Below are 10,128 nucleotides of genomic sequence, written 5' to 3' on the forward strand. Positions count from 1 at the left end.
TTAGAGTTAGCAAATTAGTTAAATAAAACTCCCTTGATCACTATGGTGGTGGTGACTGGTAGCTACGTCCTACGGTGTCGTTGCTCGGTAGATGTGGAAAATGAGCCAAGATGTGCCTCAGTAGATCTGACTGCTTGACTTACTCTGCTTACATGGCTCTCATCATGCTACTCCGTGCTCTAACTTCGCCTTCCATGCTATGCATTTGGTCCAAAGTGTCGTTCACTCTTTTCTGTATTCCATCCATTCTACCCACATATATGCTCAGTTGCTCGTTCATAGTTTCCATCTCCCGTCTAGCTGATCGGGCCTCCTGATACGTAGTCTGTGCTGTGGTTTGAGTGGTACTAATATCACGTCGGGCTGTCTGCATGTTGGTCATCAAAGACCTTGGAGCTTGCTGGATCTCCTCTATATCGCGATTGGTTCTTGTGAGAGTCGTAAACATCTGATGCAGTAATTGTGTATCAGCTCCCATAGGTGGTGGTGGTGGTGCCTGGGACATCTCATCATCGTTGGGTCCCTGGTCCTGTGCAACCTACTGCTGTCTTCATCGTTCACTCTCTTGTTCGTCCCGATGTCTTATCCGAGCTCGCTCTTGAGCCTCAAATGTAGTACGCTTTATTGGAGGGCTGGGTTTTTTAGACACCTCCTCTGGTAAAATTGTAACACCCCGACATATGCCGTTGATGAGGCTCGGGAAGACCAAAGTGGTACGTCGATCCCGCCAAGTGTCTAAGGTGTGGATTTGATTGTAGATAAGGGTGGCGAGGTCTATTTTGCAATCTCGAACCAGATGATAAATAAAGCCTGTTGTTTGATCAGGAAATGTGATTCTTTGTTATCTGGGCTTGATGTTGTGATACATGAAGAGCCATAGTATGGCTGTAGATGGTGTGAGCTCTATTTGATGCCATTCAGCAGTTGCTAGGGGCCATGCATTTTTCTGTCCCAACAAAACCTCAGCTACTTCATGCCAGTTGAATTCGGTGGGGATGGGAACCACATTTTCTATGTTTAGCTGATAATAATCATGGATAACATCTGAGGAGAACATAATCCATTTCCCTTGCATCCATGTCTGATGTATATGCTCTAAACCTGGGGTGTCGATTTTACTATTGAAATTTGCAAAGAACTCTCGGACTAGATTCTCATAAACTGGGTGAGGTCTCTCAATTCTGGACCAAATTCACCAATTCAAACTCGAGAAATCTTCAAGTTTAACTGGTCTTTCAGGGTTCATTGTCCAGTGGTGTATGATGTTCTCATATCGGGCAATGGTTTCAGCACTGAAGAACCTCTATAATTTATCTTCGAGTTCTCTAGTTCTCACAGTTCCGGAATATGAGCCAACTTTTTCCTTGCCCTTTGAAGTTCTTTTCAGCGGCATCCTGCAAAAAATAATATTTTCAATGTCAAAACCATAGAATGCAATGAAAAAGTATGTCGAAAACACGAAAATCAACTTTAGATGCACGAATTTCCCAAACTTACTCCTAGATGCATGTATAACACGTTAATGTGCAATATTCAAGATATGATGTTCACGATAGTGGAAATATTGCGCAAATAGGAAAAATAACAAAATTAGGCTCAAACATGCACATTATGAAAATTTGACCCATGACCGAGTGCGCACTTTTGACCCCGAGCATCGTTGAAAAATATCGAAATTTTTTCAGGCCATCTCTGGGCATATGGAAGTATTCAATGTAGTCTATCACATATTCAAATTCCAAATTGATCGGATGTCATTTGGTGAGGTAAATGAATGGGCCAAGTAGGTAACGCAGGGTGCTGTGACTTGGCCATGTATTGCTACATTATGCAAGTTGGGGTTTTATGTTTTTCATAGCCTTTCATGTGATATCTCATTATCGAATTGTTATTCACGTTAATTGTACGGCATGACAAAATCAAAGTTGACAAAATTGTATAAAGCTTGTCACTTAGGCATTTGATCGAACATATTGTGTGCACTATCATCAATTCCATTCTATGAATGATTGGCAAAGTGTAATCACCCACAATGCATAAACACAAATCAATGTTAAAATCTAAGCCTACTTACACCCTTTCACCTCAATTTCCAATTGTAAATTATAAGTACCTACAAACTGAAATCTAAAGGAGGAGAAGAGATAAAGTTCATGCCTTGATTTTGATATGAATGTGTGGATGTATGAAGGAATGAAGGATGATTCATGATTTTTTTTGGATGTGTGCATGTATTTTGGGGATTTCGCGCTTAGGGTTTGAGAGATGAGTAAAAGGGGAATGGGGAATAATTGCCAAGTTACGGGTTAAAAACCCGTAACTGGCTTTGCCATACGGCCGCATGGCATTAATCCATGCGGTCGCATGGTATGGAGATCACCCAAAAAGATTTTTTGGTAGGTATCCATGCGATCGCATAGACACTTTTTCTATGTGATTGCTTAGACAAATTTTTTTTAACTAATGATTATGAAAATGTACCACACACCTAATTCTCAAAAACACGACTCAAATCACTTTTTCCCAAATTTTTTGATTTTCAATTGGTAAATTTGATCTAGCATCTTCTATGCTTGAAAAGTTTTGAAAATATATTACGCAATGTGGGATATGTGCTGGCCTATAGACTTAGTACCAAAACCAATTTTCGAATTGAATTCAAACCACACTTTGGACAATTTTATGAAAAATGATTGTGTGCCTCGAAATGCGTGAGTATCACACCCAATCACCCAACAACAACTTCAATCTGTCTTAACTCGTGCTTAATGTCTGGGGACTCATGTGAACGGTGCTTAGACTCTATTGACACAAGGATGATCGATGACTTAACTAAAAATGCAAGCATGAAATGCAAAGATAAAATAAATCAAAGGATACAGTGGGTTGCCTCCCACTCAGCGCTAGTTTATAGTCGATAGCTTTAACTCTTCCACTTCTGCATCAATTAGGCATTCCGAGTTGAACGGTGGACTTTTGCCTGGAGAAGTCGCTGCCCCAGTAGTGTTTCAGTCTTTGCCCATCAACTGTGAATGTTCCCTTTGTTTCATGGCCGGCCTATATAGCTCCATATGGCGAAACTTTAGTGACAGTGTAAGGGCCCGACCATATTGATCTTAATTTTCTAAGGAAGAGTTTGAGTCTCGAGTTATATAATAGGACTTTCTGCCCCACTTCGAACTCTCGTCCCTGAATATGTAGATCATGCCACTTTTTGGTACATTCTTTGATAAGCTTTGAGTTTTCATAGGCTTCCATTCTAAATTTATCTAACTCATTGAGCTGCAATAAATGATTTTCATCGGCGGCCTTCAAATCCATGTTCAACTATTTCATAGCCCAATATGCCTGGTGTTCTATTTCTAGTGGAAGGTGGCACGCTTTTCCAAAAACTAGGCGGAATGGAGACATGCCTATCGGTATCTTAAATGCTATCCTATATGCCAACAATGCATTCTCCAACTTTTTAGGCCAGCCTTTTTGGGAGGAATTCACTGTGACCTCTAATATTCTCTTCAGCTGTCGATTGGACACTTCGACTTGCCCGCATGTTTGTGGATGATATGGGGTTGCTACACGGTGTTTAACTCCATATATACTCAAAATTGCTCGAATTGGCGATTGCTAAAGTGTTTGCCCCCGTCATTGATTATTGCCCGTGGTGTGCTATATCTGGTAAAGATGTATTTCTTCAAGAACCCAATTACCATTTTTGCGTCGTTCGTTGGCAATGCAACTATTTCCACCCATTTCGACACATAATCAACCACTACTAGGATGTACTGATTTGAAAACGATGGGGAAAAACGGTCCCATAAAATCGATTCCCCAGACGTCAAATATCTCGACCTCCAATATGCTGTTTAATAGCATCTCATTTCTTCTTGAGATGTTTCTAGTGTGTTGACATCTATCACACCTCTTAACAAACTCAAAGGTGTCTCTAGACAATGTAGGCCAATAGAATCCTGATTCTAAGATCTTAGCGACAATCTATGAAGCTCTCAGGTGCCCCGCATAGGCAGATGAATGACAATGCTCAAGAATTTCAGGCCCTTCATCTTCAGGTATACACCTTCTCACAATTTGATCAACCCCTAGCCTATAAAGAATAGGGTCTTCCCAAAAATAATATTTCAGTTCGACAAAGAACTTCTTCTTCTAGTGACTTGAGTAATCTGATGGTGGGATTGACTTAGTCAAATAATTGATGTTATCTGCATACAATGGGGCTTCTTCCACACTGAACATTTGCTCATCTGGAAAAATTTCATTGATTTCCACTGACACCTCTGGTTCTTCTTGTTCTAATCTCGATAGGTGATCTATCACCACATTTTGACTACCCTTCTTGTCCCTAATTTCAATGTCGAATTCTTGCAGCAGTATTACCCAACGGATTAATCTCGGCTTAGCATCTTTATTTGTTATTAGATACTTCAATGTAGCATGATCTGTGTAGACTATGACCTTAGACCCCACGAGATATGATCTGAATTTGTCAAAGGCATAGACCACCACCAAGAGATCCTTCTTAATGGTTACGTTGTTGATCTGGGCATCATTCAATGTTCCGCTTGAGTAATAGATCTCATGGAAGATCTTGTTCTTTCGTTGTTCCAATACTGCACGTACGATATGATCATTGACATCACACATTAACTCAAAAGGCAACTCCCAATCAGGTGCTACAATTACCAGCACTGATGTAAGTTTCTCCTTCAAAGTGTTGAAAGTTGTCAGACATTCCTCATTAAATTCAAATGGCACATCTTTCATTAACAGGTTGTAGAGGGTCTTGGTGATTTTTGAAAAATCCTTTATGAATCTCCTGTAAAATCCAGCATGTCCCAAGAAGCTGCAAATCCCTTTAACTGATGTTGGTGGCGGTAACTTTTTAATAACTTGAATCTTTGCTTTGTCCACCTCAATCCCTTTTGTTGAGACCCGATGCCCAAGTACAATCCCTTCTTGCACCATGAAGTGAAATTTTTTTCCAGTTTAGTACTAAATTTGTTTCTTTGCATCTTTTTAATACTAGATTCAAGTGTTCCAATCACTCGTCAACGAAGACCCGAAAATCAAGAAGTCGTCCATAAATATCTCTATAAATTTCTCTACCATGTCTGAGAAAATCTCCATCATACGATGTTGAAAAGTGGTAGGGGCATTGCAAAGGTCGAAAGGCATCTTGCGGTATGCAAAAGTACCATACGGGCACGTGAATGCAGTTTTCTCTTGATCGTCTGGTGCCAATGGTATCTGATTGTAACCTAAATACCCGTCAAGAAAGCAAGTAATGTGAGTGGCCTGCCAAGCTCTCTAGCATTTGGTCTATAAACAGAAGGAGAAAGTGATCTTTTCTTGTTGCTGTATTGAGTTTGTGATAATCAATACAAATCCTCCATCTTGTGACTATTCTGGTCAGTATCAGCTCATTCTTCTCATTGGGTACTATCGTTCTTCCTCATTTCTTTGACACCACCTGAATTGGGATAGTCCATGCACTGTCTGATATCGGATAGAGATTCTAGCATCTAGAAGTTTGAGTATCTCTGCTCTGACGACTTCCTTCATATTTGGGTTCAACCTTCGCTGACTTTCTATGGTTGGCCAAAAATTCTCTTCCATAAGAATCTTATGCATGTATAGTGAAGGGTTGATCCCTTTGATATATGTTATGGTCCATCCAATTGCAGTCTTATTCTTCTTGAGTACTCTAAGCAGTTTCTCCTCTTCCACTTCGCTGACTATGTTCGAGATAATCATTGAAGTATACACGACTCCCCCAAGTATGCATATCTGAGATGAGGTGGTAGCTGCTTGAGTTCTAATTTCGACGGCTGCTAAATGGACGATAGTGGTTTTGTGGGTCCTGTCCCAAGCTCCTCAAAATATCTTTTTCGTGTGTACGGTGGGTTAGTATCTAAAAATCTTGTATATGTTTCCATCTCCACTGAATTGGAGTGCGTTGATTATGAATGTGCAATGCAAACTTTATACGCATCTAATGGGTTATGAAGCAAGAATGAGTTTTGGACCACCTTGTCAATCACATCAATCTAGAAATAGTTATATGTCTCTGTATGCAGTTTTATTGCCTTGAAGACATTAAACGAGATCTGCTCTTTTCCCTGTCTCAAAATTAATTGCCCGTCCTGAACGTCGATTAAGGTTCTTCCTGTTGCCAAAAATGGTCTGCCCAGTATCAATGGAATGTCTTTGTCCTCTTCCATGTCCAAAATTACGAAATCCGCAAGGGATTTGAAAATTTCCACCTTGACAAGTACGTCTTCAATTATTCCCCTGGGATGTGTTAATGACCTGTCAGCTAGCTGTAGCGTTACAATAGTCATCTTAGCCTCTCCTAAGCTAAGCTTTCTGAAAAAGAGATAAAGGCATTAAATTTATACTTGCACCAAGATCACACAAAGCTTTATCAAAATAAACTTTACCAATCGTACAAAGAACAGTAAAACTCCCTCGATCTTTCAATTTTGGTGGGATCTTTTTCTAAATTTTGGTACTGCATTCCTTTGTTGGCATTATTGTCTCATGGTCCCCTAGCTTGCATTTATTTGATAGTATGTCCTTCAGGAACTTTGCATAGCTAGGCATTTGGAACAGTGCATCGACGAGTGGGATATTGATATGGAGTTTCTTGAAAACTTCAAGAAATTTCTTGTGTTGTTGCTCCAACTTTTGCTTCTTTAGCGTTGTGGAAACGGTATCGAGTTGCTTTACCCTACGTTTTGCTTGGTTTTTCAACTGCGGCGAATTCCTCTATCTGATCATCATGCTCCATTAGTTCTTCTATCGTTGGAGATTCTATTTCATGATGTACACCTGACTTTTTACATGAATTTCTGGTAGCTGCTTCCACTTCGAGTTGTAATTGCCCTAGCATGCTCCTTCGATTTATTTTCGTGTCACTCGATAGACTGGTTGGGGCTCGGCCAGTCAAAGCAACTGCCAACTATCCCATTTGAGTCTCTAAATTTTTTATTGTTGCATTCTGGTCCTGAAGAGTGGCTTCGATTTTCCTCATGAATTGATTGTTAACTTCCATATACTGATTAGTTTTCTCCATGAATTTAACAAACATCTCTTCCAATTGAGACTTTTTCTCTGGCTGCTGATATTGACCCTGCGGTTCATTCTGGTTTTGATTGCTCCAAGAGAAATTTGGGTGCTTTGTCCAACTTGAATTGTATGTTTCCCCATATGTGTTGTTTTGCTGCCGCTGTCCCCATTGAGTAAAATCTGCCTGCTCTACTCCTTGTACCAAGATTAGACATTCTGTTGTTACGTGTTCAGCTCCATATTCTTCACAACTGGCCATCTTCGACTGTGCTGTGGTGGTTGATTGTGTCATGTTCTCTACCTTGTGAAATAATAGATCAATATTTGCTGACAAGGTAGAGTAAACGTCCATTTCATAAACCCTCGGTGTTTTCTTTTGCACTGCTCATTCCGATGTCCACACAGCTCAAATGGTAGCCATAGTCTCAAAAAGTTTCAGTGCCTCATCAATTGTCTTTGTGGACAACGATCCATTAGAAGATGAAACAACCATGCTTTTGAAGGTTGGGAGTAATCCCTCATAGCAATATTGGACTTGAAGTCCCTTGCTAATTCCATGGTGTGGACACTTTCACAGCATATTCTTGAACCTATTCTAGGCTTCATTGAAATTCTCCAAGTCACCTTAGCGAAAAATAAAGATGCCGTGCTTGAGCTTCGCAATCTTAGTAGGTGGGAAGAACTTAGTGTAGAATTTCTGGGCTAGATCATTCCATGTGGTGATGCTTGCGATTGGTTGTGAATCTAGCCATTCAATTGCCTTGTCGTGCAGTGTATGTGGGAACAACCTTAATCTTATTGCATCGTCTGAGATTTCTTGATATCTAAAGTGTTGGCATATCTCCAGAAAATGAGAAACATTTATATGTGGATTCTCTTCAGTCCTTCCACAGAATTGATGGCTATTTTCAAATAATTGTATCACATTAGCCTTCAGTTGGAAGTTCGGCTGTCCAAACGGTGGATATACGATGCTTGACTGGCTTTGAATTATTTGAGGGGTCATGAAATCTCCCACGAGCATATTTTCTTCATCCGCTATCCCTTCTTCATTGGCCTAAAAAATTGGATTATTCTGCACATTAGCCATTGTTGATGTGCCTCTCTATTTTCTCGCTGCCTTCGATATAGAGTTCATTCGATTTCTGGATCAGTTAGGATCAATTCTCCTTCAGCAGACCTTAACGTGTAAATCTGTGAGAAGAGTTAAAAGAAGTGATTAGATGTTAAAATGAAATATTAAATAGAACAAATAAAAATGAAATTGAATAAAATGAAATAAAACACAACAAAATAACAGAAAATGCAAAGATGAATGTTCGAATTAGTGCCAATATAAATAAAATTAAACGGATACCCAATCCTTGACAACAGCGCCAAAAACTTGTTCACGAAATATTTCTTTAGACTTAAAATTACCACAAATGTATGGTTCGTTAACAAGTAATACAGTGAAATGTTAAGTTTCGAGTTTCCTCCTACAGAGACTAAGTAGTTCAATTCTAACTATCTTTTCCTTAACCGAAACAAAATTTTCAAAGCAGGAATTTATTCTCGAAAAAACCCTAATTATTGAAACTTGATGATTGGAATGAACTCAATATGCAAAACAATATTTTAAAGAATTAAAATGCAAATTATATGTTTAGAACATAAATTGGTTGTATTCCATGAAAATTAAAAGCACTAGGATCACGAATTCCCATGCAACGATCATTCTTAACCCTAATTTCTCAAAATGACAACACGGTTGAATTATTGACGAATCAATGCTAATAATTCTATTCAACACACACTCTCTCTCAAGTGTATTGAACATAATCTTGTACACCACCGGCCTATATCTCTATGAGAAATGCATATATAAGAATGCATGTAGTTTTATGAACATCTAAAGATTCATGCAAAATATAGGGGTATATCTCTATCCCATATCGGATCCTATGACGATTTATACCTTGTCAACTTTATTTCTTTTCTCTTGAACAGATGAAATAAACCACCAAACATCACATAATTATGTGCACTTAATTATGGAGGAAAATTATTGTATATAAATTATTCAAATATTCAAATACGTGTTTATTGCCAAATTGCAAACTAGAAATTAAAGAAATCACATCATATGGTACATCAAAATCCTAGTACATGAAAACCTAACTTATCATGGAGAAAATTACATAATACAAGATAAATTCTAGAAAAAGCATCATCGGGTTATGAATTTGCTTGAAATCTTGATGATCTTCGTGTAAATCCTTGTTAATTTGGCTCAAAATCCTCTCCAAGATGTTTTTTCTTGCCTCCGAATACGTGCTGCCTTGAAATATGATGCCTCTAGGTTTTTATATTGCGTCCAAATCGTGTTCCAATAGAGTTATAACGCAAAACGAAAACTGTAGTATCGCCCCGAATTTTTATACCATGCGGCCATGTGGTTGAACCTATTTTGCGGTTTTAATTCTTGGGTGGGGGTTGTGCGGCCGCATGGTTATAACACCATGCGACCGCATGGATAATGAGTTTCCAATTTGTGTCGTTTTAGTCCCCAAACTCAATCTTCTTGTTTATTGATCTCTTTTCTTCGACTATTTTATTCCATCATCTTATATTGACCTCTAATTGGTACTTGGCACTATCAATTCTTCGATTTCTCCTTTGGCTCTCTTCTGGATATTTGCACTTTGGTCGCTGAACTATCACTTAGATTTGTTTTGGTCATTTTTGCTTCTTTTTCTCGTGAATTTCATCAACTCCATCAGAAAACCCTACAATCCAAGACTCCAGCGAATTTAGGTCACATTTCAAATATTTTGCTCGTATTTTAGTCATATTTGTGAGTTATATAAGTGCATAAAATGCGCTTATCAGTAAGTTGTTGTAAAGTTTTTACGATGTAACTTATTCATTGATTTTTTTTTTTAACATTCTTTGCTTGCTTTCTTAATTTTTTTCTAATTTTTTTTCCTTTAATTTTTGCAATAAGCGTTTGTTTTTTTTTCCGTCCAGCTAAATTTTAATGTGTAATACAAATTTTTAAAAATT

The sequence above is a fragment of the Olea europaea genome, unplaced genomic scaffold (assembly GCF_002742605.1).
Source record: "Olea europaea var. sylvestris unplaced genomic scaffold, O_europaea_v1 scaffold490, whole genome shotgun sequence".
In the NCBI taxonomy this organism is placed as follows: Eukaryota; Viridiplantae; Streptophyta; class Magnoliopsida; order Lamiales; family Oleaceae; genus Olea; species Olea europaea.